General features: G+C 40.8%; 1 long non-coding RNA gene across 1 annotated transcript in view; it reads right to left on the reverse strand.

The window, feature by feature from the left end:
* The window catches only part of LOC129095713 (uncharacterized), a 39,231-nt gene extending 35,104 nt beyond the window's left edge, over window positions 1-4,127 (reverse strand). Inside the window, exon 1 of the long non-coding RNA XR_008531400.1 lies at window positions 4,074-4,127. This is a non-coding gene — a long non-coding RNA (uncharacterized LOC129095713). The remainder of the gene's footprint in view (window positions 1-4,073) is intronic.
* Between the last annotated feature and the right edge of the window lie 20,432 nt (window positions 4,128-24,559).

Raw genomic sequence — 24,559 nt, forward strand, 5'->3', positions numbered from 1 at the left:
CTTTGACTTTTGGTTTCACACAGGACACAAACGGTGGTCTCCTTGGTCAACGTTTGTATAGTTACTCTTCATTTATTGTTCCTTTTCCTACAAAATTCCAGCAACACGTGTCCATTTTTGCTTGTTTCCTGGATACAGTCTTTACAAAATAAACTCCAGTCGTTACAGGACACTCAGTTAGGTTAAAGAGAAGATCATGAAATATTAAGGTCATTAAAAAAAGATCTTCGTTTGGGTTCAAATATATACGAAAAAGTGTCATCAATGAAGAACTCAAGTTAAAGCACAAAAGCATCAACACTTACTTCTCGTTTCACACGGTGAAAAAAGAACTACAGTCTCTTGGCTGAAAGATCGCTGTTTGCTGGATCCATCCACTTTATTCTTTGTCGTTCAAGATTACGTGGATAACATACAGAAACCTTTTGTATCTACGAATAACGGCGAAATGTTGAAAGTCCTGTGCTTTTTTTTGGACCAAACCACTCAACCCAACTTTCTCCAGATGGAAACAAAGACTGCGCTATGACAGTGACGAGAGTGAAAACAGTAAAGTAGCAGCGGGACAACAAGCTGAAACTGACTTAAAAACTCCCAAGAAAGATGCAGATTAACCTGATAATTCTCTGCAGTTCATCACAACCTCTTTCACTCTGTAATCTGATACTTTGTAATTGTAAAATATTGAATCTAACCTTTAAGACTGGGTCAAAATAAGCTTTGGATGGACGCAGATATCTCTGCTTTCCTTTTGCTCTTATACCTCTGCAGGTTTTCAATCTGTCCTCCATCACTTCAACACCTATTCATCATAGAAATGCTTTTCTATTCAGCCATTTCGCAGCAGGAACTGACAACCGATCCCAGATCCATTCACGTTTATTCATCCAGCAGAGATAAAAATACACCCTGTACTTTAACTCCTTTTCACTCCTTCTCCTCCTGTCTCAAACACTCCTCCCACATCTTGTCCTCCTCCCTAACCCCTTGACCTTCCCTTTACTCTCCCGTCATCCCCTCCTCTCTCCTTTCTCCTCTCTCCTCTCCCCTCGCTCTCTCTCTCGAGGCCCCGTGCAGAGCCGGCGGGCCCCCCACGTCGCGGGCCTATTAACGGGCCTCTGCTCGCTGTAATGATGCCTCTCCTTCTGTCGGTGCAGCTGCTGCAGCGCTGAATGAGGAGGATAAATGTGGGATCCTCAACATCCGCGACATTGTTTCACCGACACTCTGCTGTCAGGTGCGGCAGACAGAAGAGAGGTTTTTTTCTGTCCACATCCATTTCATTTCACAAATCTTTACTGATATATAGCAGGATGAAAAGGAGCTTTGATATGATGGATATCATATTTTGTCGTTATTGTTTGGTTTTTGGTGGTAGAATTAGTATTTTATCACATTTGACATCTTTCCACCATGCAGCCTGATTTATTCCCTTTAACATAGTGTGTTGATGCTGAATGTATGTGCGTGGTTAAAGCTCGCATCTATACTCTCCGTAGTGAAGCTGGAGCCAAAAAAGCCAATCTGTTTTTTGAGGCTTTAGAAACAGGAGATGTTAAAAATCTACAATATTTTGCAGGCAAATCAATTATTTTGCAGGAAAGTCAACCCTTGGGTCTTTATGACACTTTAATAATTTATTTCTGGGCTTGTATAAAGGCAATAAAGTAGTCCTTGAGATATGAGTTTACAGTAAATCACAATTCCTCCTCACATTATGGTTCGGCTTAAAGTAAGTACGCTTGTACCGTACTTCAGCTACGGAAGCAGAAACAGAAGAAAATGATCTCTCCTGCTAACTCTGGCATGTTTACATTGAGGTGGACACTAAATACATAAATAAAATAAATAATTTAGGGTGGGCTGTATTTAGGGCCACCGTGATAACTTCCACTTTACATGTACAGTTTATGCTCCGAGTGTCTAATAATCTTGCAGATGGGTTTGTTTGGGGTCAGTTGAAAGCCTGGTGCGTCTCATAAAGACGGTAAAAGTCGGCATCAAGACGACAAAGAGTCGACATTTGGCGCCATGTGAGGAACACAACTTCTGAGGTCAAACAGTCATGAAAAGTACGAAAAAACAAGACATTAAACTATCACAAATCATAGAATTGCACATCCATGACTCTAAAGGTTTAGAGGCTATTAATGAAATGAGTTTGAAGGATTTTATGTTATCACACTTGCTGAATAATCCCCTTCATTCTTTTGACTCATGAATCTAATGAAACAATATTGATAAAAAGATGAAAAACTGTTTGACATGAATTCTGTCCAAAGAAAGAAAGAAACGACGCTTGTGTTTGACTGATGTCGGCTCTCCTCCTCTAGTAGGACTCCGCCAAATTGTTTTACATCAACAATAAATACAGTGCATGTGTTTTTTTTCACATTTGAATGTGTGTGTACATTAAGTGTCCGTGTTCTATGGGACGGCAGACAGCTGCTGCCGGGTTCATCAGTCAGCTGCTGTATTTATAGGGTGATGACCACAGAACGCTAACAGCTGCATCACACCGGGGACAGAGACAGAGAGAGACAGAGAGAGAGAGAGAGAGAGAGACAGAGAGAGAGACAGAGAGAGACAGAGAGAGACAGAGAGAGAGACAGAGAGAGAGACAGAGAGAGAGACAGAGAGACAGAAAGAGAGACAGAAAAGGAGACAGAGAGTGAGACAGAAAAGGAGACAGAGAGTGAGACAGAAAGAGAGACAGAAAGAGACAGAAAGAGACAGAAAAGGAGACAGAGAGAGATAGAAAAGGAGACAGAGAGAGATAGAAAGAGACAGAAAAGGAGACAGAGAGTGAGACAGAAAGAGAGACGGAGAGAGAGACAGAGAGAGAGATAGAAAGAGAGACAGAAAGAGAGACAGAAAAGGAGACAGAGAGTGAGACAGAAAGAGAGACAGAAAGTGAGACAGAAAGTGAGACAGAGAGAGAGACAAAAAGAGAGACAGAGAGAAACAAAAAGTGAGACAGAAAGTGAGACAGAGAGAGAGACAGAAAGTGAGACAGAAAGAGAGAGAGAGAGACAGAAAGTGAGACAGAAAGAGAGACAGAGAGAGACAGAGAGTGAGACAGAGAGTGAGACAGATTTCCATACAGATTCTTGTTGGCACATAAAAAGCAAAGTAAGCAAGGAGACTTATGAGTATAAGTATATGTGTCATCTGCAAATAAAGTTAAGGATTGGACCAGCAGAAAGAAAATGAGCGAATATACTTTTAGAGATGACCGGATCAGATTTAGTCTTTTTCCGCTTTATTCTGATTGCTGATAATCAATGACTTTAGTTGGAACTGATGGTTTTTGTTGCAGTTTAGTTTTGTTTCAGCAGCTGGTTTTGTTTTACAAGGCTCCAGACAATCTTTTTTTTTTACCAACGTTACAGAAATCCTTTCAACTGTCCCGAAGTCAGTGTAAACCATCAGACATTATCCTTTTTTTACTTTGATAAAGTCATCTATATTGGTTATTTGTATAAAAACTATAAACCATATATAAGAAGTGGACGTGGACATCGTGACATCACTCATTGATTTGTGGACTGATGTTATGAAGCGTTGAGTTTGGCGATTTTGCCGTCTCCATCTTGGATAACAGTTGTCGCCATGTTGGGTTTTTTTCACAACCAGTAAACAGGAAGTGACCATATTTGGACTGTGGAGGAGTGACGTAGAGACGCCGTATACATCTCTGGTAGAAACCTCATCACAGTAGCCCCGCCCTAAAGCATCCCCTGCTTTATGGTCTGTTTGACTCTAAATGGAGCATCATTTACTAAATGAACATCATGCTGTATTGAAGAAGACTTGAAACTAGAGATTGAGACCATAAACTCATGTTTACAATGTTTACTGAGGGAATAAATCAAGAGAGAAGTAGAGTCATTTTCTCATAGACTTCTATACAACCAGAGGAGTCGCCCCCTGGTGGCCACTAGAGCCGCCGGGTTGCTACCTCACAGTGATTACAGTCTCAATAACACACTGTAAAGCAGACCTCCACCAGTCTGCCTCCTACAGCTTTCATCTTCTCCACTATATAAAGTATACGACACATCGGTACTTACAGATCACCGCCAGGTTCCATCCGGAGGTTCCAGTCTGCTGTCATGACGGCTCCTGAGGACAAGAAGAGATAATCAGAGACGTTAATACTGAGCCGACGGGGAGGAAACGTCATGTTGGAATCACTAGACCTTTATTCACAGGTGCAACTGATAACGTTAGTGATGGCTCTGTTCCATTTAGTTAACCAGCAGCACAGCAGAGCTTTGGAGCACCGTGGATGCATTCATTACAAAACCAACAGTTAGGTTTAGGCAACAAAACCAACAGTTAGGTTTAGACAACAAAACCAACAGTTAGGTTTAGACAACAAAACCAACAGTTAGGTTTAGACAACAAAACAGTTAGGTTTAGACCAACAGATTAGTTAGGTTTAGACAACAAAACCAACAGTTAGGTTTAGACAACAAAACCAACAGTTAGGTTTAGACAACAAAACCAACAGTTAGGTTTAGACAACTAAAACCAACAGTTAGGTTTAGACAACAAAACCAACAGTTAGGTTTAGACAACAAAACCAACAGTTAGGTTTAGACAACAAAACCAACAGTTAGGTTTAGGCAACTAAACCAACAGTTAGGTTTAGACAACAAAACCAACAGTTAGGTTTAGACAACAAAACCAACAGTTAGGTTTAGGGAACAAAACCAACAGTTAGGTTTAGACAACTAAACCAACAGTTAGGTTTAGACAACTAAACCAACAGTTAACAAACCAACAGTTAGGTTTAGGCAACTAAACCAACAGTTAGGTTTAGGCAACAAAACCAACAGTTAGGTTTAGCAACAAAACCAACAGTTTAGGTTTAGGTTTAACAAAACCAACAGTTAGGTTTAGACAACAAAACCAACAGTTAGGTTTAGACAACAAAACCAACAGTTAGGTTTAGACAACAAAACCAACAGTTAGGTTTAGGCAACTAAACCAACAGTTAGGTTTAGACAACTAAACCAACAGTTAGGTTTAGGCAACTAAACAACAAACCAACAAAACCAACAGTTAGGTTTAGGCAACAAAACCAACAGTTAGGTTTAGACAACAAAACCAACAGTTAGGTTTAGACAACTAAACCAACAGTTAGGTTTAGACAACAAAACCAACAGTTAGGTTTAGACAACAAAACCACTACAATAAAACTACAACTTGGTGTCAAACACCGGTCTTCTGGTTTTAAGTCCTGTTTGTTGGACCCATCTTCCCCTTTCGTCCACCAACAGTCATTTTTTTGAATATTATAAAGTCCGTCACTTGCTCTCACTGATTCTTAGTCACATGGATGCATTTAATTTGTGTGTCCACCACTAATAAGGATCCTAATTGCTTTTCCATTAGCACTAATTTCATAATGAGCGACACGAAAAAAACTGACATCTATGTCCATGTAGATGAAGCCAATAGATTACATGTTCAGACTATTTCACCAACTACTGATACTGAGCTGAGCGATGTGAGAGTGAGACGGGAAGATGCTGGAAAAGAGCATTTAGTCAGATTTAGTCAGATTTCACTGCATAAAAAAGGCTGTAAAGAAACAAATACTGCTGATACACATCTTTAACGCTAAGTGGCTTTTTCACTTAAGACTGCGTTGCTTTGTGTGCAGAAGTTGCCAATTCACCAGGGTCGTGATGCTAATTGATTTCTAATCGCAGACGGCTCCTCTGTGTTTAACGAGGCTGATTAAAGCCGTGTTGCCGATGACGACATCGCAGCACAAAGACAAACGGACGCCGAGGAGCGGAAATATATGATACGATACACCCCATCGCACGCGCTCAGTCGAAGCTGGCTGTGAGGCGCTTTTTACGGTTGGCAGAAACAAAGAGAGAGAGAGAGAGAGGGGTTCATCCTGAGTTTGAGCTCAGCTGTGATGTAACCGTGGACGATGGCTGTGCCGCAGTCAATTTAGGAGAAGATATCCTCAAACGGCCTCGACGCCCTCCCTCCTTTTCTCCCCCTCCCTCCCTCCTACTCCTCATGCTGGTGCCATTTATCTCCTCCACGCTTTATCTTTTTTGCCCTTCTTTCTTTTCTTTCTCCCCCGTTATGCCCTCATGCAGACTCTAATATAAGAGTATCCTTCCCTCTCCTCCATCCTCCACCCTTCCTCTGCTAACCTCCTCAAACACCGACTCAACAGAATAAACGTCTCCCGTTAAATTCCTCTTTTTTAAAAAGGACTGGCGTTGCACACCGTCCGCCTCCACATGTTGGGTAACCTTCCTGCTTTTAATAACGGTGTATCCCCCAGAGGTATTAAGCTCTACTATATGTTTACGGCCCCGTCTACACACCGCAACCTTCTCCACGCTCGCCTCCATCCTCTCTCTCCTCACGCTTCACCTGATTCAGGTTTTGTGTTTGCTGCTGAGACAAAATGCAGACACATTCAAATATCATCTAAAGCCTCCCACGACGGCACTTTTAGGATGTTGTGTAACAATCCCATGTGTGTGTCTATACATCCATGTGTGTGTACTGTATACATGTGTGTGTGTGTGTGTGCTCATCCCTCTCTCCTCTCTGACTGATGGAGGGTGGGGTAATCTGCACCGGTTGCCATGACACCAGACAGCCCTTGCTTGGCGAAGGCACGTAGCTTCCTCTCTGCTCTATTTCCCCGCAGCCCTCCACTCGGGAGTGTGTGTGTGCATGTGTGTGTGTGTGTGTGTGTGTGTGTGTGTGTGTGCATGTGTGTGTGTGTGAATCTGGGAGAGTCGTATACACGTGATGCACAAAGCTAAGAGGGAAAAACTAGAACACGGAGGGTGAATATTTACTGTCTCTATATATATATGTTGAATCCAGAAAGGAGGAATGAAGCAAACAACGGCCATCTTGAGAGCAAATGAATGTTTCCGATGTAAATATGTGGAACAATTAGTTCACGAAAAGTGTGTTGTTGTGCAGAACTTCACCCGTTCCTCATGGCTTTACTTGCAGCAGACGTTCGCCACAGATTGCAGACCACAAATCTTAGTTTACGAACCGCGTTGTTTCCCCTTTCTCTTCGACATTCATCATTTTTATTCCACCTTTCTGTCCAGACAACTTGTTCTGAAACCTTAGAAATAAGGGTCAGCTGGGACGTCTCTCAGACGGCGTCCTGAGTCACCTCATGAGGACGTGCTCCTGGACAAAGTTAAGGACTAAACAACACCTGTACCTCTGGATTTAAAAGATCAAATATCTGCAGCAGAAACAATCATCTCCATCACTTTAATGCTTCAATACTTCATTATACACACAGTCATAGTCTGTCCTTATTTTGCAGTTTCATTTAACAGGAGAGATTTAATGCCTCCAGCAAATAGCCCCTCCCCAGACGTGATGAAATTACTTTTCTTAAAGTCTGGAAAAAAAGGCAATCAGGGTTTTTTTTTTTAACACACGGCTCTCAGGAATCCTAATAAAAGTGTCCACGCCAGCTCCGATCCATCTCTCTATCTCCAGACTCCCGCCTAGATGAATAATTTAGCAGGCTATATTTCCAGCCATCTGCTTCCCTCTCTCTCTCTCTCTCTCTCTCTCTCTCTCTCACTCTGTCGCTTGCTCTCGATCATCCATCCTCTTCACAATCTCAGTCTCGGTTCTGACTCTGCTCTCTTTTTACGATGCACAGGCAAAAACTCATTTAGAAAACATGCAAAAAATGTCTGTTTTTCTTGCATTTCTATCAAGTTTTGTAATGTGAGAATATTAAAGAAACTAGTTTCTCACGAGCATGACTCCGTATTTTCTTTGCAGGAACACAGCACCAATGATCTCCACGCCTTTAGAGGCCTTGAGAACTCACACAGAACCCGGATCAAATCATTAACCGAGTGATCAACATCTGCATCACTGCCCTTCAGAGCCCAGCAGAGGTCAGCCAAGTTCCTCCTTCCTGTCAGCGTGATGAGCAGCCACGTGCTCCTCCACCAGCGACGTGTGCAACAATTAACCAACCGGAGTAACTGATCAATACGTAAGAGGAAGATAAAACACGATTACTTACAAAGGGAGTGATAAAAGCAGCCGGGGGAGAAGGTGATGAGGGTTTTAAATCAGTGAGGAGACGACAGGAAGGAAGAGAGATTTAATGTTAATGGAGAGAAGATCACCAGAGAGAGTTAAGATGATGAGGAGGAGGAGGAGGAGAAAGCAATAAATTGGTTTTGAGTCTTTTTTTTTTTGCATTGTTTGAGGCAACAGAAACAGAAAGAGGATTTTTTTTTGAAGCATGAAAGAGCAACTTTTGGTCAAAACCTTTAGTTTCTACGAGGAAAATAAAATGAATCACGTGACCAAAAGTTCACCATTTTCACCAGTTCAATTCGATGTGGATTAATTGGCATTAAAGTTTCAGAAGATTCAATGTCGTCAATGCATCGTATAGTATACCATCAATATTATCATTCCTAAAAGAAATATCAAAATAAATGTTTACAGAATAAGATATTTACTTTCAGTATATATTAAAATGTATAAGTGAAATATACTGCTAAATATATATATATATATATATATATATATATATATAGAAACAAATGTAAATGCTTGGTTCATTGGTAAAACCAACAACAGTAAACTAGATATTTAAAAAAACTAAAACCCAGCCCAGTGTTGTCCAATAAAAGAAGCAGCACCAGCTCCAAAACCCAAATCATCAGTAGTATTCAGTATTCTCATATTTCATACTTATTTATACTAAAGGTCACTGTATGGATCAATACAGCATCAACACTTCACAATAATTTAAACATAATTTGAGACAGTTTTAAACCAGTAATGGTAAAATGTTCTTACGGATCAGAAGTCATGTTTTATTGATACCACTATGTGTTTTGGATTGTTATCTCCTAAATGCCCAACTGATATGGAAGAATACAAACTATATTTATTCGTAGTAATATGACTCTTTGGTGCCACAAAACAAGAAAAAACTAATTTAACAAATTGTATAGATCATAAAGTGTGTTTGTGTTCTCTGGTCTGGAGAGGAGTTCTACGTTGTGTTTTAATTGCATTCAGTGGTAGAAATACTGAAGAATTAGGGGGTACTTTTACTCCACTTACTTTAATTCTATTTTACATGTCAGAGGTAAATATTGTACATTTTGTTCCAATTAATTCATCTACAGTTTCAAATGAATGTTCAGATTAACACAACATACTACTTACATACTTGTACTCTGTGGTATTTCTACTTCTTCAGTACACAGGTCTGAATACTTGTGTGTCAAACTGAGATTAAGACGTCAAATTCTAAATGTAAATGCGTTAACGCACGCTAATGCTTTCTGAGGGTGAGCCGATTTTGGATTGCATGCTATAAAAAATAAAAAAACAGCCCGACATGACCTCAAAGATACACTCACTCACACTCACACACACACACACACACACACACACACACACACACACACACACACACACACACTCTCTCGCTCTCCTTTGATCCATCTATTTTCATGCTATCCGTGCTTATCTGGTGGATGACTGCTGACCCTGCTGGTGAGGCTGGCAGCCTGACAGACAGACAGACAGACAGACAGACAGACAGACAGACAGACAGACAGACAGACGGACTATAAACTGGCTGCTTTGCCGGTTGGGACTCTGTTGCCCCCTTGCAGCATCATCACAAACAGACAAACAGTCTGACCCCCTCAGACGTTTATCATCCAGTGCGACCTGTGATGACTGGCTGCATGTATTAATAATCTGCTCTGTCCTGCAGCCATCATCCTTCCCCTCCCCCCCCACTCACTACCCCCCAACCTCGTCGAAAAATCGCCACAGTAAGGGAAAAAATAATTAAAATTGGCTCTCTCTGGCCGTCTTGTCACCTCCCTAATGAAACCTTTGCTTTCAGACACCTCGAGGCGCAGAGACACTAAAGCCTCTGGCTCTCCGTATCCTGTTTCTAGGAACCCGCAGTCCACCGTGGGATGAGGTGGAAGGGGTGGGGGGGGGGGTTGCACACAATGGCGTCCGAGCAAGGTGTGTGCACGTGCATGTAGAAGACATATCAGTTTGGATTCTGATGAGCCAATCAAGTCAGGGAACCAAAGACAGAAAGAAGAAGAAGACAGAAAAGACCGCGAGGTAAACGACACAAATGGAAATGGGGGAGAAAAAAGGGGAAGGAAAAAAAGAGGCTGGGAGGCGGTGGTGGAGGAGGAGGTGGTGAGGGACAAGAAGAGGAGAGACAAGGAGAAGGAGCGATTCAAGGCGGGGAAAGAAACAGAGAGAGTGGAGTGAAGGGGTTCTGGAGGGGGAGGTGGGGGGGTGGAGGAGGAGGTGGGGTGCTGCTGCTGCTGATGCTGGAGCACAGCGCGGCCAGGCTGAACCGAGTGAACTGCAGTGGAGGTCAGGGAGTCCAACATTCCTCTGGAACACTGTGTTTACACTGCGTAGCAGAGGGGAGGGGGGGGGCCCACGGCTGGAGGGGGGCGCGAGGGGGACGACGCAAAGGGGAAGGAAATCATCTCCCGGAGACGCTGCTGTCAGGGAGGGAGGGAGGGAGAGAGAGAGTGTGTGTGTGTGTGTGTGTGTGTGTGTCGCTTATCCTGTAGCTGTGTAGTGCGTTTCTATAACACCGGGGTAACTTGATTCCCCCCCCCCCCCTACCCCCACAACCCTCCCCTCCATGCAACGCTCTTTACATCAACCTTAAACTTCATACAGCGACAGAGGACAGCCGTCCAAGAGGATTAAACGTGACATTTAAAGAGTCGTGTCTCTCCAGCTGCTATTTGACGTGCATTAATAATATATGCAATTAATAAATATATAGAGTGGGTTAATACATCTTAAATGTTTTAGTTTTTTTGTAGAGGGCGTTTGGGGTTTGGTGCTTTGAAACTAAAGGAAAAATATCAGAAATTGATGAAATTAATGCAAGATTTCTATCTAATAATAATCACTTTTCGATTTAATTAAGAATAATAATAAATAATAAATATATGAGAGCTATAATATTGTATTTTAATCAGATTAATTAATATAGATACTATAATATACGAATAAAAATGCAGGTCTTTAATCTGAAAGAGTAATTTTAAAGACAAAGCTTTTTCTTTAATTGTTGAGGAAGAAGCTAATAAACTTTTTCATATTGCTTTAATTTAGATTTTTCGTCAATTATAATTTAAATGAGAAAGTTTGAAAGATTTTTACTTGATCCATATTGTCTTTACATGATTTAAAGAGGATTACATTAAGAGGGCAAATGGGGAAAAACTGTTTCTTTACTTTTACTTTTAAATGTTTTTTAATGAAAAGTTTTCATCATGAATATTTATAAAACGACGATTTAACAAGATAATTTACATTTTACTACTTACTAAATATATATTATGTTCTTCTTTTTATTTACTGAGAAACAGTTGCAGTAGTAGTAGTAGTAGTAGTAGTAGTAATCTACAACAGGTGTTGACTTGTAAAAACACAGAAAAATCTATATGAATTTCTGCATTTATAAATATTAAAATCCTCAATTTTCCAAACAGCCGTTCCGCAAGAAAAGTTTTCCTCTCGTCAAACAAAAGCGGAGCGGCGATCAGTCGGACTGTGAGCCCTGCAGTCGTCTCCCACTATGCTGCTGAACATGGTTTCATCTCATCCCAGTAAGATGTTTCCGTTCCCCATCTGCTGGTCCAAAACAGAAACTACAGTACAAACCAGTAACAGACTCCTCCGTCAGACACGAGGAGGACAATCACGGGCAATGGAAGAGAGGAAAATTACTGGTTTGTTCTACTATAAAGCTTCATAATGATGGAAATAGAGAAAATGAATGAAGTGTCTCCTCAAACCAGCTTAAAGCTGCAGACATCATTGAGAGATAAAGAAACTAACAAACATAGAAATGTTCTTTTTTATATTTTCATGCCTCAATGTGCAGCCCAATTGTTTTTTTCAGACAAATATTTCCATCTCTTCACACAAGTGTTGACTGTGTCAGTAACTGATGACATTTCAGCAGATCAGAGCCGCTGCAGGAGACAATAATCGCTCGTCTGGACCAAAACGATCAATTCGTCTCCAGACTGATGCAAAAAAAAGAGCCAAACGAGCGGAAGCAACAAACTCCAGATTAAAGTTTATCGATGTGAGAAACACGTTGTAATCCTGACACAGCAGGATGCTGCTTTGTTTTCATTTCTAAATATCATCATCTTCAATAATCAGCTGATTGTCATTTGACTGATTTCCCCTAAACTTCTTAAAATCCAGACACTGTTGCACAAACGCTGGCTGACAACAGGAAGCCCTGTCACTGTAACCTTGTCAAAGTAAAGGCCCCTCTGGTGTATTTTTAGAAGATCACAGGACTCTTATCGGTGCATCAACAGTCTCTTTTTTCCATCCAAACTGAAGCTACAACGGTCGCGTCCTCTGCAAAGTTCATGGAGAATTTAATGCAATAATATACATACAAGACTTTATTTTTAAGGCTGATATTGATTATTGTTTGGATTATTGTTTGGAATCGGGATGGGTTAAATGCAGAGAAATAATTTCCCCATTGTGGGACTAATAAAGGCTTAAAAAAAAATATATAACAGAAAAAAATATATAATAATTACGGAAATATTTTTGAATTATCCACCAAAAGTACTGTAGACACCTGGTAACAGAAAATACTGTTCATAAGGTAGAAAAATGATCAGAGAAGTAAGTTAGTGGTGAATTTGGGGTTTTTTTGGTACTTTTTGAAATTTAACATAGATTGGTTTATTGTATTCAAATTCTTTACTTAAGTAAAAGTAACCAATAAAAAACTGTATTGCAAGTAAAAGCATGGTATACATAAACATACACTAGTAAAAGTACACACGTATTATGAATAAAATGTACTTAATATATCAAAAGTTAAAGTACTCAACATGAAAAACAAACAGATATATCATCATATATTACAATGTAAGATGTAACTAAAGAATCAATGCATAAGCACCGTTTTACTGTTGATTTTGGAGCTGGTTTAACTATTTAGTCCTGTGGTTCCCAACATAGGGGTCGGGTCCCCGTGAGATGATTCATGTGACCGTAAAGAAGAAAACGCTCTGCAACCAAAATTTATACCAAAACTGTTCTATAATCTATGAAATAATTCTACAATATTGGATCATTTATGATGAAGCGCTTATTTAAATGGAACAATCTAAGAAGTTAAGACCCGATTGTTTCATTTGAGAGCTCAACATAGAGACTGATTTGAAGTTTCAAATCCAGGTTATAAAACAACTGGTTTAATCTTTAACAATGCAGTCTGCTCTGATCTGTATGAAAAATAATGCGCAGTAATTTGTAGATATCCGACAAAAAATGTTATCGTAACTTGGGCACTTTAGTAACGGCACTTCTGTGGTTATTTTACCCAAACGATGATCTTTTCCTAAACTAAATGAAGTAGTTTTGTTGCCTAAACCTAACTGAGTTGTTTCCTTTGAAGACAGAAGTTTATTTTGAAAAGACCGTATTCATGTATCTGGCAGAAATTGACATGTGTTGCTGGACTTTTGTGGGAAAACACCAAAAAACGAGGAGTAACTTTTCTTTTCTTCTTTTTATAAAAACATAATCAGAAAAGAAACTATATATGTCAAATAAATGAGTTCGTGTAGAAAGTACGACAGTTAAAATAGTATAAAATAACATTAAATACTTGAGGAAAGTACCTTAATATTGTCCAATACCTGAGTTAATGTACTTTCACACAGTTGCACATTGTTGCATCAGTAAAAAAACAAGGACTTTATCCTCCACTTGATGCAAGACTTTATGCATCATCACATTGTAGGAAGAGATCGGGGCAACGACACCGAACTACCCCCAAACTTTGCCCCCTCACAGGAGGCTTCAGCACCCCTCCACCCCCCAACACCCCCAGGTATCAACAACCAGCGCCATCAGAGGAGGAGCAGACAGATGAAGCAACCGCGCCGCTAAACGGTCAAACACCATCCTGCCAGACATCTGTCGCATTTCCCTTTAACCCTACGTTCACATCCCTCGCTCCGGAAAACCACCAGAGGTTGGGTGGAAAAAAGGTGGACAGAGAGAGAGAGAGGGAAAGAAGAGACGGACGGACGTCGGATCGGGAGGAACAACAAATGTTGACACCCCCGACCTCCACCCCTCTGGAAAGACAAGACCTTTTGCTCTTTCTCCATGACAGGCCGCGCTCTTTTGTGTGAGTTCGACCCAAACAAAAGGCAAAGGTTGACGGAGGGAAAGACAGAGTGGACAGAGGGGGGGGGACGATGGAAAAGGGGGGAAAGACGAATGAAAGGGAGTAAGATGGGCTCACCTTTTGTCCGCCGCCATTTCCCAATTTTTGCACGATAATCCAGCAGCAAAGTTTCTGCATCTGTCTTTCCTTTTTGGTTGGAGGTCTTGAACGCCCCACAGCGTGATGGTTATTCGTGTCGTAGTTTCAGGCTTCTTCCTCCTCGCTGCTGTCTGGCTGCGTCCGGTGCGGTCCACTCCCGTCCTGGTAGCTAATGGCATTAAGAAGAGCAGGAGAGGAGAGGAGTCAGGTGATGTTGTTTAGTCCTTAGTTTCAGCACTCTACTCTCTGCTGCACCCTCCACTCAAAAGTTCCCTCGCTCACATCTTCCTGTTTTAAGTTCTTTTATTTCCACAGTACAACGATTGACAGTAGGTTTACTGTGTCAGAGTGTGGTCAGGGTAACAGTAAAGTCTAGTATTGCAACTTTAGTGGCGCAGGTTCAAAGTATAACTGCCAAACAACACCTCAAGAATCACTGCAACAACATAAAGGCACACAAATAGGTAGTTAAGTAAAGATTCCTCGATTATCTGGAATGAAAATTGCTCACAGTGAGTGTTCACTCAGTAGAAAATGTAAATATATACAAAAGTAACAAGTCTAACCATTTAAATATGTAGTATGTTTGTACATTTGCACTAACTCAAACTGCCAATAATCATTATTATTTTACATTAATAATGAATGAATGGCTCTGCTTTGTGATTAAGCCTCGTCTAGCTCATTATTTAGGTTTTAGTTTCCTGTACAACCAGAGGAGGCGCCCCCTGATGGACAGGAGAGAGAATGCAATGTTTAAGGAACTTCCACATCGGCTTTATGCGGCAGAATCGGAAGATGCCGCCTGCTTGCTCGTCTAAAGTCTTGACTTGGTTCAAGACTTATAAAACCAACTCTTGTGGAAGCTGTGGGTGACTATGTCTCTTACAAACTGTATCACTTTGTCTTGTACAAATAAAACCGACGTCACTCCGAGCCGAGGTGGAGGACACGTTTTCACCTGTTCATTAACTTTTCTCAAATCAATCAGCACCGCTTTCTAGTCGCATGGGAAACCTGGAGGACGGACGCATGGGGTCCACAGCGTAACGTTACACCCTGTACCTACACACACACACACACACACACACACACACACACACAGTGTCACCTCCACTAGTACACCACCACACCACCAACGGAAGACCTCCACCCACCCCCCTTTCCTTTGAGTGTGTTCCAGCTCCAGGCTCTCTTGCAGGGCTATAACTCATAGGCTTCTATACTGGGGCACATATAGAGCAGCACACTTAGTGTCTTTTAACGGCTCAGCAGAGAGAGAGGAAGCCGAGAGGAAGTGTGTGTGAAAACAGGCACACGGAGAAGACGGGGGGGGGGGGGGGGGGGGACGCTTTCTCACCGAGGCGGTAAAATAAATAGAGCAGGGGAGAAACATGACACAGTGAACCTGATGAACTTCAAGTTGGAAAATGGCCGTTTTTTTAAGTGTGTGAGTGGAAATGTATAAATAAATCACGCTGATGGAACTATTATCTCTGCAAAGAACTTTTACATAAGATGCAGAATGAGGACAAAGAGAGAGAAGAGAGAGAGAGAAAGATAAAGTAAGGCAGTAAGTTGTCTGAAAGATGGAAAATTGAGAGAGTTGTCTGTTGCCCAGAGGAAGAGCTCGATACTTCTACTTGTACGGTATGTTTTATTCATGCTCTCCTCTGCTGCTCTCTGACTGACTGACTGGCTGACTGAATCATGAACTTACAGGCTGAACAGGTGAAACACTGACTGACTGATGTGTGATGCATGAAAGCAGGATGTTGTCAGAACACCTTTCTGCTTCACACCGACTCACATTGGAAAAAAATAAATAGGTGTTTGTTTGCTTCTGAGGCTCTCTGTCAGTCAAACAGACACTGGACGTTAACAAACATCTCTTTTTTATAAAGCGAGTTCTGCAGCTGGGTCGTTTCATCATGCATCTTAAAAACAGGCTTTGCTACTGCAGTAGAAGAACCTCTGTGGGGCTAAAATAATATTTTGTTCATTATTTCTTAAATACAAATACAGTCTTTAACCAATACAGTCTTACAGCAGTTTGTGAAAAAAGCTACGAAACGTGCTGAGCGAAACAAATGGTAAAAATAATCTGTAAGACGGGACGACATTGTGCTTTAACGCGAAGATTACGGTTTTGGCAACAAAACCATTTAGTAAGGGTTAGGAAAAACATCATGGTTGGGCTTAAAATAACTAGGTACAGTTAGGTTTAGGCAACAAAACCAACAGTTAGGTTTAGGCAACAAAACCAACAGTTAGGTTTAGACAACAAAACCAACAGTTAGGTTTAGACAACAAAACCAACAGTTAGGTTTAGACAACAAAACCAACAGTTAGGTTTAGACAACTAAACCAACAGTTAGGTTTAGGCAACAAAACCAACAGTTAGGTTTAGACAACAAAACCAACAGTTAGGTTTAGGCAACAAAAAAACAGTTAGGTTTAGACAACAAAACCAACAGTTAGGTTTAGGCAACAAAACCAACAGTTAGGTTTAGACAACTAAACCAACAGTTAGGTTTAGGCAACAAAACCAACAGTTAGGTTTAGGCAACAAAACCAACAGTTAGGTTTAGACAACAAAACCAACAGTTAGGTTTAGGCAACAAAACCAACAGTTAGGTTTAGACAACAAAACCAACAGTTAGGTTTAGACAACAAAACCAACAGTTAGGTTTAGACAACAAAACCAACAGTTAGGTTTAGGCAACAAAACCAACAGTTGATGTTGTGTTTTGCAAACAAATGTCTAAGAACAAATAAAAAGTTAAAATCAGAAGAATGAATAGAGACACGCTTGTATGTTTCCTTGACAAACTAAATAAGTAACCCTTAAAATACACGTACAGCTAGAACAGTTCACTTTTTGCAGTTCCTTCTCTCCAAACAAAACTAATCCGCTAGACTCTTCCTTAAAAAGGTTATTAAAGCTGTGAATCACAGTTAAACAAATGGTGTTACATAAAGGCAACAGCTAAGACTGACAAGCTGTAATTGACCTGGGTTCTTAAAATGGTGGAGGATTTGCACATAAAAGCCTCAGTGCATACATGCCGCCCATCACACATACATCCACTTTATTCACTCGTCATCTCGCCCAATTATCTCCTAAAAACTAGCTAAACGACACTTAATGAAATCGACATGAAAGAGTTCAGAAAACAGCCGAGTCAGGAAGCCGACAAAAAATAAAGAACGCAACGATCCAGTGCCAACGTTTGTTGTCTGAACATCAGGGCCACTGGTGCATGCTGGGAACACCATAGATCTTTTCTTTTGATGGACGTCTAATTAGTAGAATGAATCCAGTTACAGAGGCACAGCTGCATGAAAATCATTAGCAACATAACCATGCATCCAAAAACATTCAAAGCACAGATGCAAGAACTTTTATGACTCCAGTTCATTACTTACTTCCTTACTTATCTTATCAGGCCCTTAATGTATATTATTTTACTTTAAACTGTATGAGTGTCACGTTTAAAATGTATTCACACATATTCTTCTTGTTGTGCATTGGCTTTTTTGTTTGATTTTGTGTTTTTCTTCTTGTTTGACTTTGTCGCTCGCCTCTGTTGTTTGACTTTGCACACAAGTTCATTTGTGTCATTTGCATTTAAACACTTCGTTAAACAGTCGTGAGGACATCAGACGGATGCAAATACAGAATACTATAAACCCGAAAACCTTTTGGAACAAAGAGAACTTTCAGCAACTGCTTTAGCTTTTATGATTGAAGCAGGTAGGTCGATTTAATTGTCCCTGTAGGGAAATCTGTTACCTTAAATAAAAAGACATCACAAAAACAACATGAAACCATTAAAACAGACAGTAACACACATCCGGCTTTGAAACACGACTGATTAAAGTGCATAAGAGCTTGTGTGCTTATTGCACATTGCTCTATTGCGGTGAGATTTATCAGAGTTCAGCAGCTTGACGTAGGCTGGAACCAACGATAGCTTCCAGCGGTTGTTTAGCATTTTGGCACACAGAGTGTTGGTATCCAGAGAAGAAAGAGTGTTGGGAGTCTGCAGTGATTTATGTTGCTTGTTTCATGACTGCCTGCTCGTAAACTCTCTGGATGAGCCATAGACTGTGTATGAGAAGTGGACGTAGTCATGGTGACGTCACCCTTTGGTTTGTGGTTTTGAAGCCTCGGGTTCTACGTTTTAGCAGTCACCATGTTGTTTTTTTGCAACCAGTGAACGGAAGTGACCATATTTTGAATGCAGAGGAGTGACGTAGAGACGGCGTATACGTCTCTGGTGTCGACCTGTCAATCAGTGTGTAGCCCCGCCCTAAAGCATCCCCTGCTTTATGGTCTGTTTGACTCTAAATGGAGCATCATTTACTAAATGAACATCATGCTGTATTGAAGAAGACTTGAAACTAGAGATTGAGACCATAAACTCATGTTTACAATGTTTACTGAGGGAATAAATCAAGAGAGAAGTAGAGTCATTTTCTCATAGACTTCTATACAACCAGAGGAGTCGCCCCCTGAAGGACAGGAGAGAGAATGCAGGTTTTAAGAAACTTACGCAGCGGCTTCATTCGGCAGAACCCGAAGTTGCAGTCAGCCATCTCGGTGTGATCAGTCCTTCAAGAAGTAAAGTCTCTGCTGCAGTCGGTTGCACAGCTTATCAATGTGTATTTTCATGCAAATACATTTTCTTTGTGAACACCTAAGTGTTTGTTCAAGGATACGGAAAACTGCCTCTCATATACAGTAACTAGTGTCAACACTATCGCACAGGTTATTTGTCCAACAGATTCACCCACATTCCTACAATCATTCTAGCTTCGATTTGAGCATAAAGCAAAACACGTGTCTTTCAAACCTTGTACTTCTTGTACCAGTAAAACTCAGCCCAGCTCTTTGCTGTTCAGCACGCTGTTGTCTCCAGCAAGGTGACTAAAGCACCGCAATAATTAGCATGAGAAGCCACTGAGGTGGCCGTGGAGTGCTGATTCCATGCAGAGACGACCTGCTTCACGCTGTGCCCAACAATCAATACTATAAGATAAAAAAACAGAGGCTGTCTGTATGTGCTGGAGGACACACCAGTCGTACATTTTCACACTAACAAGCACAAATTAAGAAAAGGATACATGTAGTTTGCACATTCACTATGAAGTTGGATAAATGGAGGTATAAGCGTAGCGTTCCATTGAATTTCATAGCTAGTAATAAGCATGTAAAGCCGGAAAGGAGGATACAAGTTATGGGTCTTAACTCAAGCTGTTCTCATGCAACGTTTATAGCAAAACCTTCCTAGATATATGATGCAATTCATAGATATCCCATGCAATCAATTTGTATGTAATCCACGTTATCATGAACTAAGAAGTATAAAGCGCACAAAAACCCACACAGAACAAGTTTTTGTAGTTATTTTAACCCAAACCACGATTTTTCCCCAAACCTAACTAAGCTGTGTTGTTGTCTAATCCTAAATACGTTGTTTCCTGTGAAGGCTGAATGTTATTTTGAGAAGACGACTGCAGTTAGTCTAATCAGCATTGGGAATGAATTACAATGTTATATATTTTTATATAATCTTGCTTTCTCCCTGATGATCTGAATAATGAATAAGTAATAATTGATTTTAAGAAATGAAGCTGCTAAGACGGTCTGAAAAGTGTCTAAATCTAGAGAGATATGCCAGTTGCTAGAACTGTTTGCTGATATATTAAAGTTGAAAATCTCGTATACATCTCCTTTAACAAAAGTTCCTTTCCCTAACATAAAAGTGGTAACGATCCCTCTATAATATGAAGACCTGTCCACTAAATGCTATTGTTACGTAAACACACACACACACACACACACACTCTGACCACCAACCTGCATCCAAAACACCCCTCCTGAACTCGTCATTGTGTACAAAGTCCTGGTTCAGGTCCGGCCTCCAGGATCTGAGCTCCAGGCGAACCCCTCACATCGCAGCACGGACACCCCACATTCCTCTCACCTATCTCGGGGTAGCCGAGCACAGACGGCCCCCCTGAGAGAGGTGCAGATATGGAGGCTTTGGGCAGGTGTAAAATAATTACCTGTCACACAGGACGACAGTTTGTGGTGAGAAGCAGTCATTTTTTACACGTGAAATAAAGTCGTCTTGGGGATGGTCTCTTTATCCTCCCTCTCTAGATCCTCTTTAATTTACTGCACTCTTCGTCTTCTTCTTCGCCTTATTCCCTCATCACACTTCCTGTCGCTGTGCTGCTTTCTCACATTTCTCCACAATTCATTACCGGCTGTCGATCATCCGTCCGACAGGGCCAGGCTTAAACATGAAACACTCCGGTAACGAAAGGCAGGAAGTTTGATGAACAAGAGGCGGAATCGAACACGGAACGAATAGTTTTAGTTTTGTTGGAAATTCACTTTTTATCCACATTCACATCTGGTTGAGTCAGTTTCATCCACCTCTGGTGATATTGTTTCATATACTGTATAGATATATAATGATGTATACTTTGCTGGTCGTCAATGAACCTGAATTACGTCCCATTGCATATGTGAGAGCATGCATTAACAACTATGAGGAGTTGTTTAACTTCATCCATGATAACTGTGATAAAATAGAGATGATAAAAACTAACAAATGTCACATTTTAAAACAAAGAAATATGATGAAATGTATTGAAATTTTGGCAAATGTAGCAAAGTAGCCTAGCCTTTAGCTGCTTAGCCTGTTGCGCTACAAAGCTGCAACTTGCAATATTAGCTAACGTAATAAATACTTTGAAGGAAAATTAACATATTTATGGACTATATGTATTTATAATATTACAGGAAAATATACAAGAAGCCGCAACAGGAGTTGCAGGATTAATTTAGGTAAAGTTTCCTGCAACTAAAATTAAACAACTAAAATATTTTCCTGAGGAAAACTGATAACTATAATACCTTTTGTTAATTCAAACTAGCCTGAATTTACAACAAATAAATGACTAAAATGTGACTCAAATATGCTTACTTAAGACTAAAACCAAATAAAATAATAAATAAACCAATTTTTAGTAAATTGTTTCCTGTTTCTTGAGAGAGTTCAAGGTGACATGTGCTAAATGTTAATATTCTTGGCAAACTGATGTTCTTATTTTGTTTCAGATTAATTAAAGATAGAGTTCACTTTAATAGTGTGGAGTCCAAAACTCTCATATAAAACTGAAAAATCCTGCAAGACAAATGTTCACTTGAGACACATGTTCTTGGGACAAAATGTCCCCAAATGAAGAACAGCCCTGGTGATCTGTCAGGCTGAAGCCCTGCTGACTGACGGACTGGATTGGTTGGGGGTTGAGGAGAAAGAACATTCATTCCACCTCTCACACGCCTCGTGACAAAATAAACACTATCTGTGGAGCTTGGCCCCGAGCCAGCATTCAAGGAGAAACAGCGGTTGAGAAAAGTCATTTATTACTTTTTTTGTATTCAATCTGTCTTCATCAGCCTCGTGCCACAAGTCTGCTCAAGATCTGTCACCTCTACAGTCAGGTTTCACTTTTCACACATCAGACAAAGCTCAGATGGTTATAGTATGTTAATGAGCAGGTTTTAATTTGGCTATTTAATGGATGAGTTGCATTTGGGAAGACCGTCAATCTCAAAACCTGATACTGATGACGATAAGCCTCTCGGGGGGGCGAGGGTCTATATTTCTTTGGTTCCGTTGTAGCCAACGGAAAAAACTTCCTATTCCGTTTGCTGCTTGTTGTTTACATTCCGATTAGAAACTTGAGTGGCGAGATTGTAGATAAGAAGTGGAGGTAGTCATGGTGACGTCACCCATTGGTTTGTGGACTGATAGCGATTTCGCCGTCGCCATCTTGGAATACGGTCGTCACCATGTTGTTGTTTTTTGCAACAAATGAACAGAAGTGACCATATCTGGACTGAGGAGGAGTGACGTAGAGACGGCGTATACGTCTCTGGTGTCAATCACAGTAAGCCCCGCCCTAAAGCATCCCCTGCTTTATGGTCTGTTTGACTCTAAATGGAGCATCATTTACTAAATGAACATCATGCTGTATTGAAGAAGACTTGAAACTAGAGATTGAGACCATAAACTCATGTTTACAATGTTTACTGAGGGAATAAATCAAGAGAGAAGTAGAGTCATTTTCTCATAGACTTCTATACAACCAGAGGAGTCGCCCCCTGATGGACACTAGAGAGAATGCAGCTTTAAGACATGAAGCATTGACTTCTTGCCACCTGGTTTAACTCTAGGGTGGTAACAGGCAGATGTTGTGTTTAAAGCTGGTTGCACTGCCGCAAGAGGGCAAATAATCGATTAATACAGGTTTAAAAATCATTATCAGGATGCTTTTCCTTTCCGTTCCACCAATTTATCAGTATAGAATATCGAAAACATAAACAAACCACATGTGTGGTGACAGCATAGCGGTTCAGATCTCTGCGGTACTCGGGGAGATCTCCCCCCTGGGCCTCCCTCGCCTGCACAGCCCTCCACCTCCACCACTCTTTGGGGGATTCAGGGTCGTTTAATAAAAGTGAACAGTACTGCTGGTTTTAGGTTTTTACTTCTCCGCCCGGAGGCAGATTGTAACCGACCTGTAATTGCTTCCATACTCCCCCTCACACTGTCCAACTGTAAATATGTTAGCATGGCCGGTTGCTCGGGCTCCTCCTATAGAAAACACAGGCTCCTACTGTAAACAGGGTTTTTTGTTTGAACCCAATGCACCCGCCCTACACACACACACACACACACACACACACACACACACACACACACACACACACACACACACACCTAATATACAATGTGTGTCAGGAATGCTTTGAGAGGCTTGATGGATTCTACCCAGACCATAACTCCCTTTACTAGGAAATAAACAAATATGATTGAATTATGATGCAAAGGCGCCTATGAATTTTCCAACACACTTTGCGCGTCTTGTTTTTTTTGTGTTTTCTTATAAGTGAGGACATGTTGCTGCTCTCTCTCTCTGAGGCCCTCAAGAACATTAGTTTGGCTGGAAATAGACGCCTCGTATTTCCCAGAATTACCGCCGTGGGTGGATGTTGAAAGCTGAAAAAAAAAAAAAAAAAAACCTCTCATTGGGTTGTCTTTCCTGAAACAGGACACTGTACGGGGAAAATGTGGCATGGTTAAGTAGAGTAACCGCTTGTGAAGTGAGGGTTTGAAACTTTCACTGCTTATAAAAACAGTTGTGACATTTCTTTATCATTGCACGTCCTGTGCAGCTGCATTTCCATTTCCAATTAAAACTCCACACGGCAGAACATAAGGAGTTTTATTGAGCGAAATGTTTGTGTTGCAAAACGTCTTTTATATAAATGTCACAAATGCAGCTCTGACTCACGCCTGGACGAGGCCCCAAGGACACAAATATATGTGTTTTTTGAGAGAGGATGGCAAACGGCTGAATATCACGCCTCTGAAGAGTAAACGCTCTCGCTGCTACTCAAGGTTATGCACACAGAATGGAGTCTATTCATGAAGCTTCACAGGCACCTTAACAAGGTTGTTCCCAAAATGACCTTTGAGTTATCTACCCGCAACCTTCAGCTCATGATTACTTCTGCACAATTACTTGGATTGAGAATTCTCATGTGATTTGTCTCACAAAACGCTGTCAGCTATGCAGTTTATTGGCACACTTTGGTGGAAAACAGAAGTTATCGACATAAAAATCTCCAGTAACCATTTTGTTATATTTGAAACTTGCTGATTTGTTATTCAAATATATTTTTGTTATTGCATGCATCCAAAAACAAGCAAACCTACTGAGGTTCTTCTTGTTAAATGAGGAAAAAGTGAAATTACCTGAATAAACAATAGCACTCTTGACAAAGTTGCAATTAGTGTTTAGCTTTATTTAAGGTTTTAGGTTTGGTCGGTCAGTCCCCAACTTTGCTGGACGCCATTCTTTCATTGTCCAGAGAATGTGTTCAGACGTTCGTGTTTCCGAGACGTTGAATCGTAAAAACTTTGTTGATCAACGTTCTTTTTTTCTAGAACCTCCATGAGGTTGACTACGGATGGGAAATATGGCAAAATTGCCAAATCACAATTCTTTTCATGTTGGTTTTTAATTGTACTATTTGGAAAGTTACTGAACATTAGAACCAAACTGAGGTCACTG

This window comes from Anoplopoma fimbria, chromosome 1 (assembly GCF_027596085.1).
Source record: "Anoplopoma fimbria isolate UVic2021 breed Golden Eagle Sablefish chromosome 1, Afim_UVic_2022, whole genome shotgun sequence".
In the NCBI taxonomy this organism is placed as follows: domain Eukaryota; kingdom Metazoa; phylum Chordata; class Actinopteri; order Perciformes; family Anoplopomatidae; genus Anoplopoma; species Anoplopoma fimbria.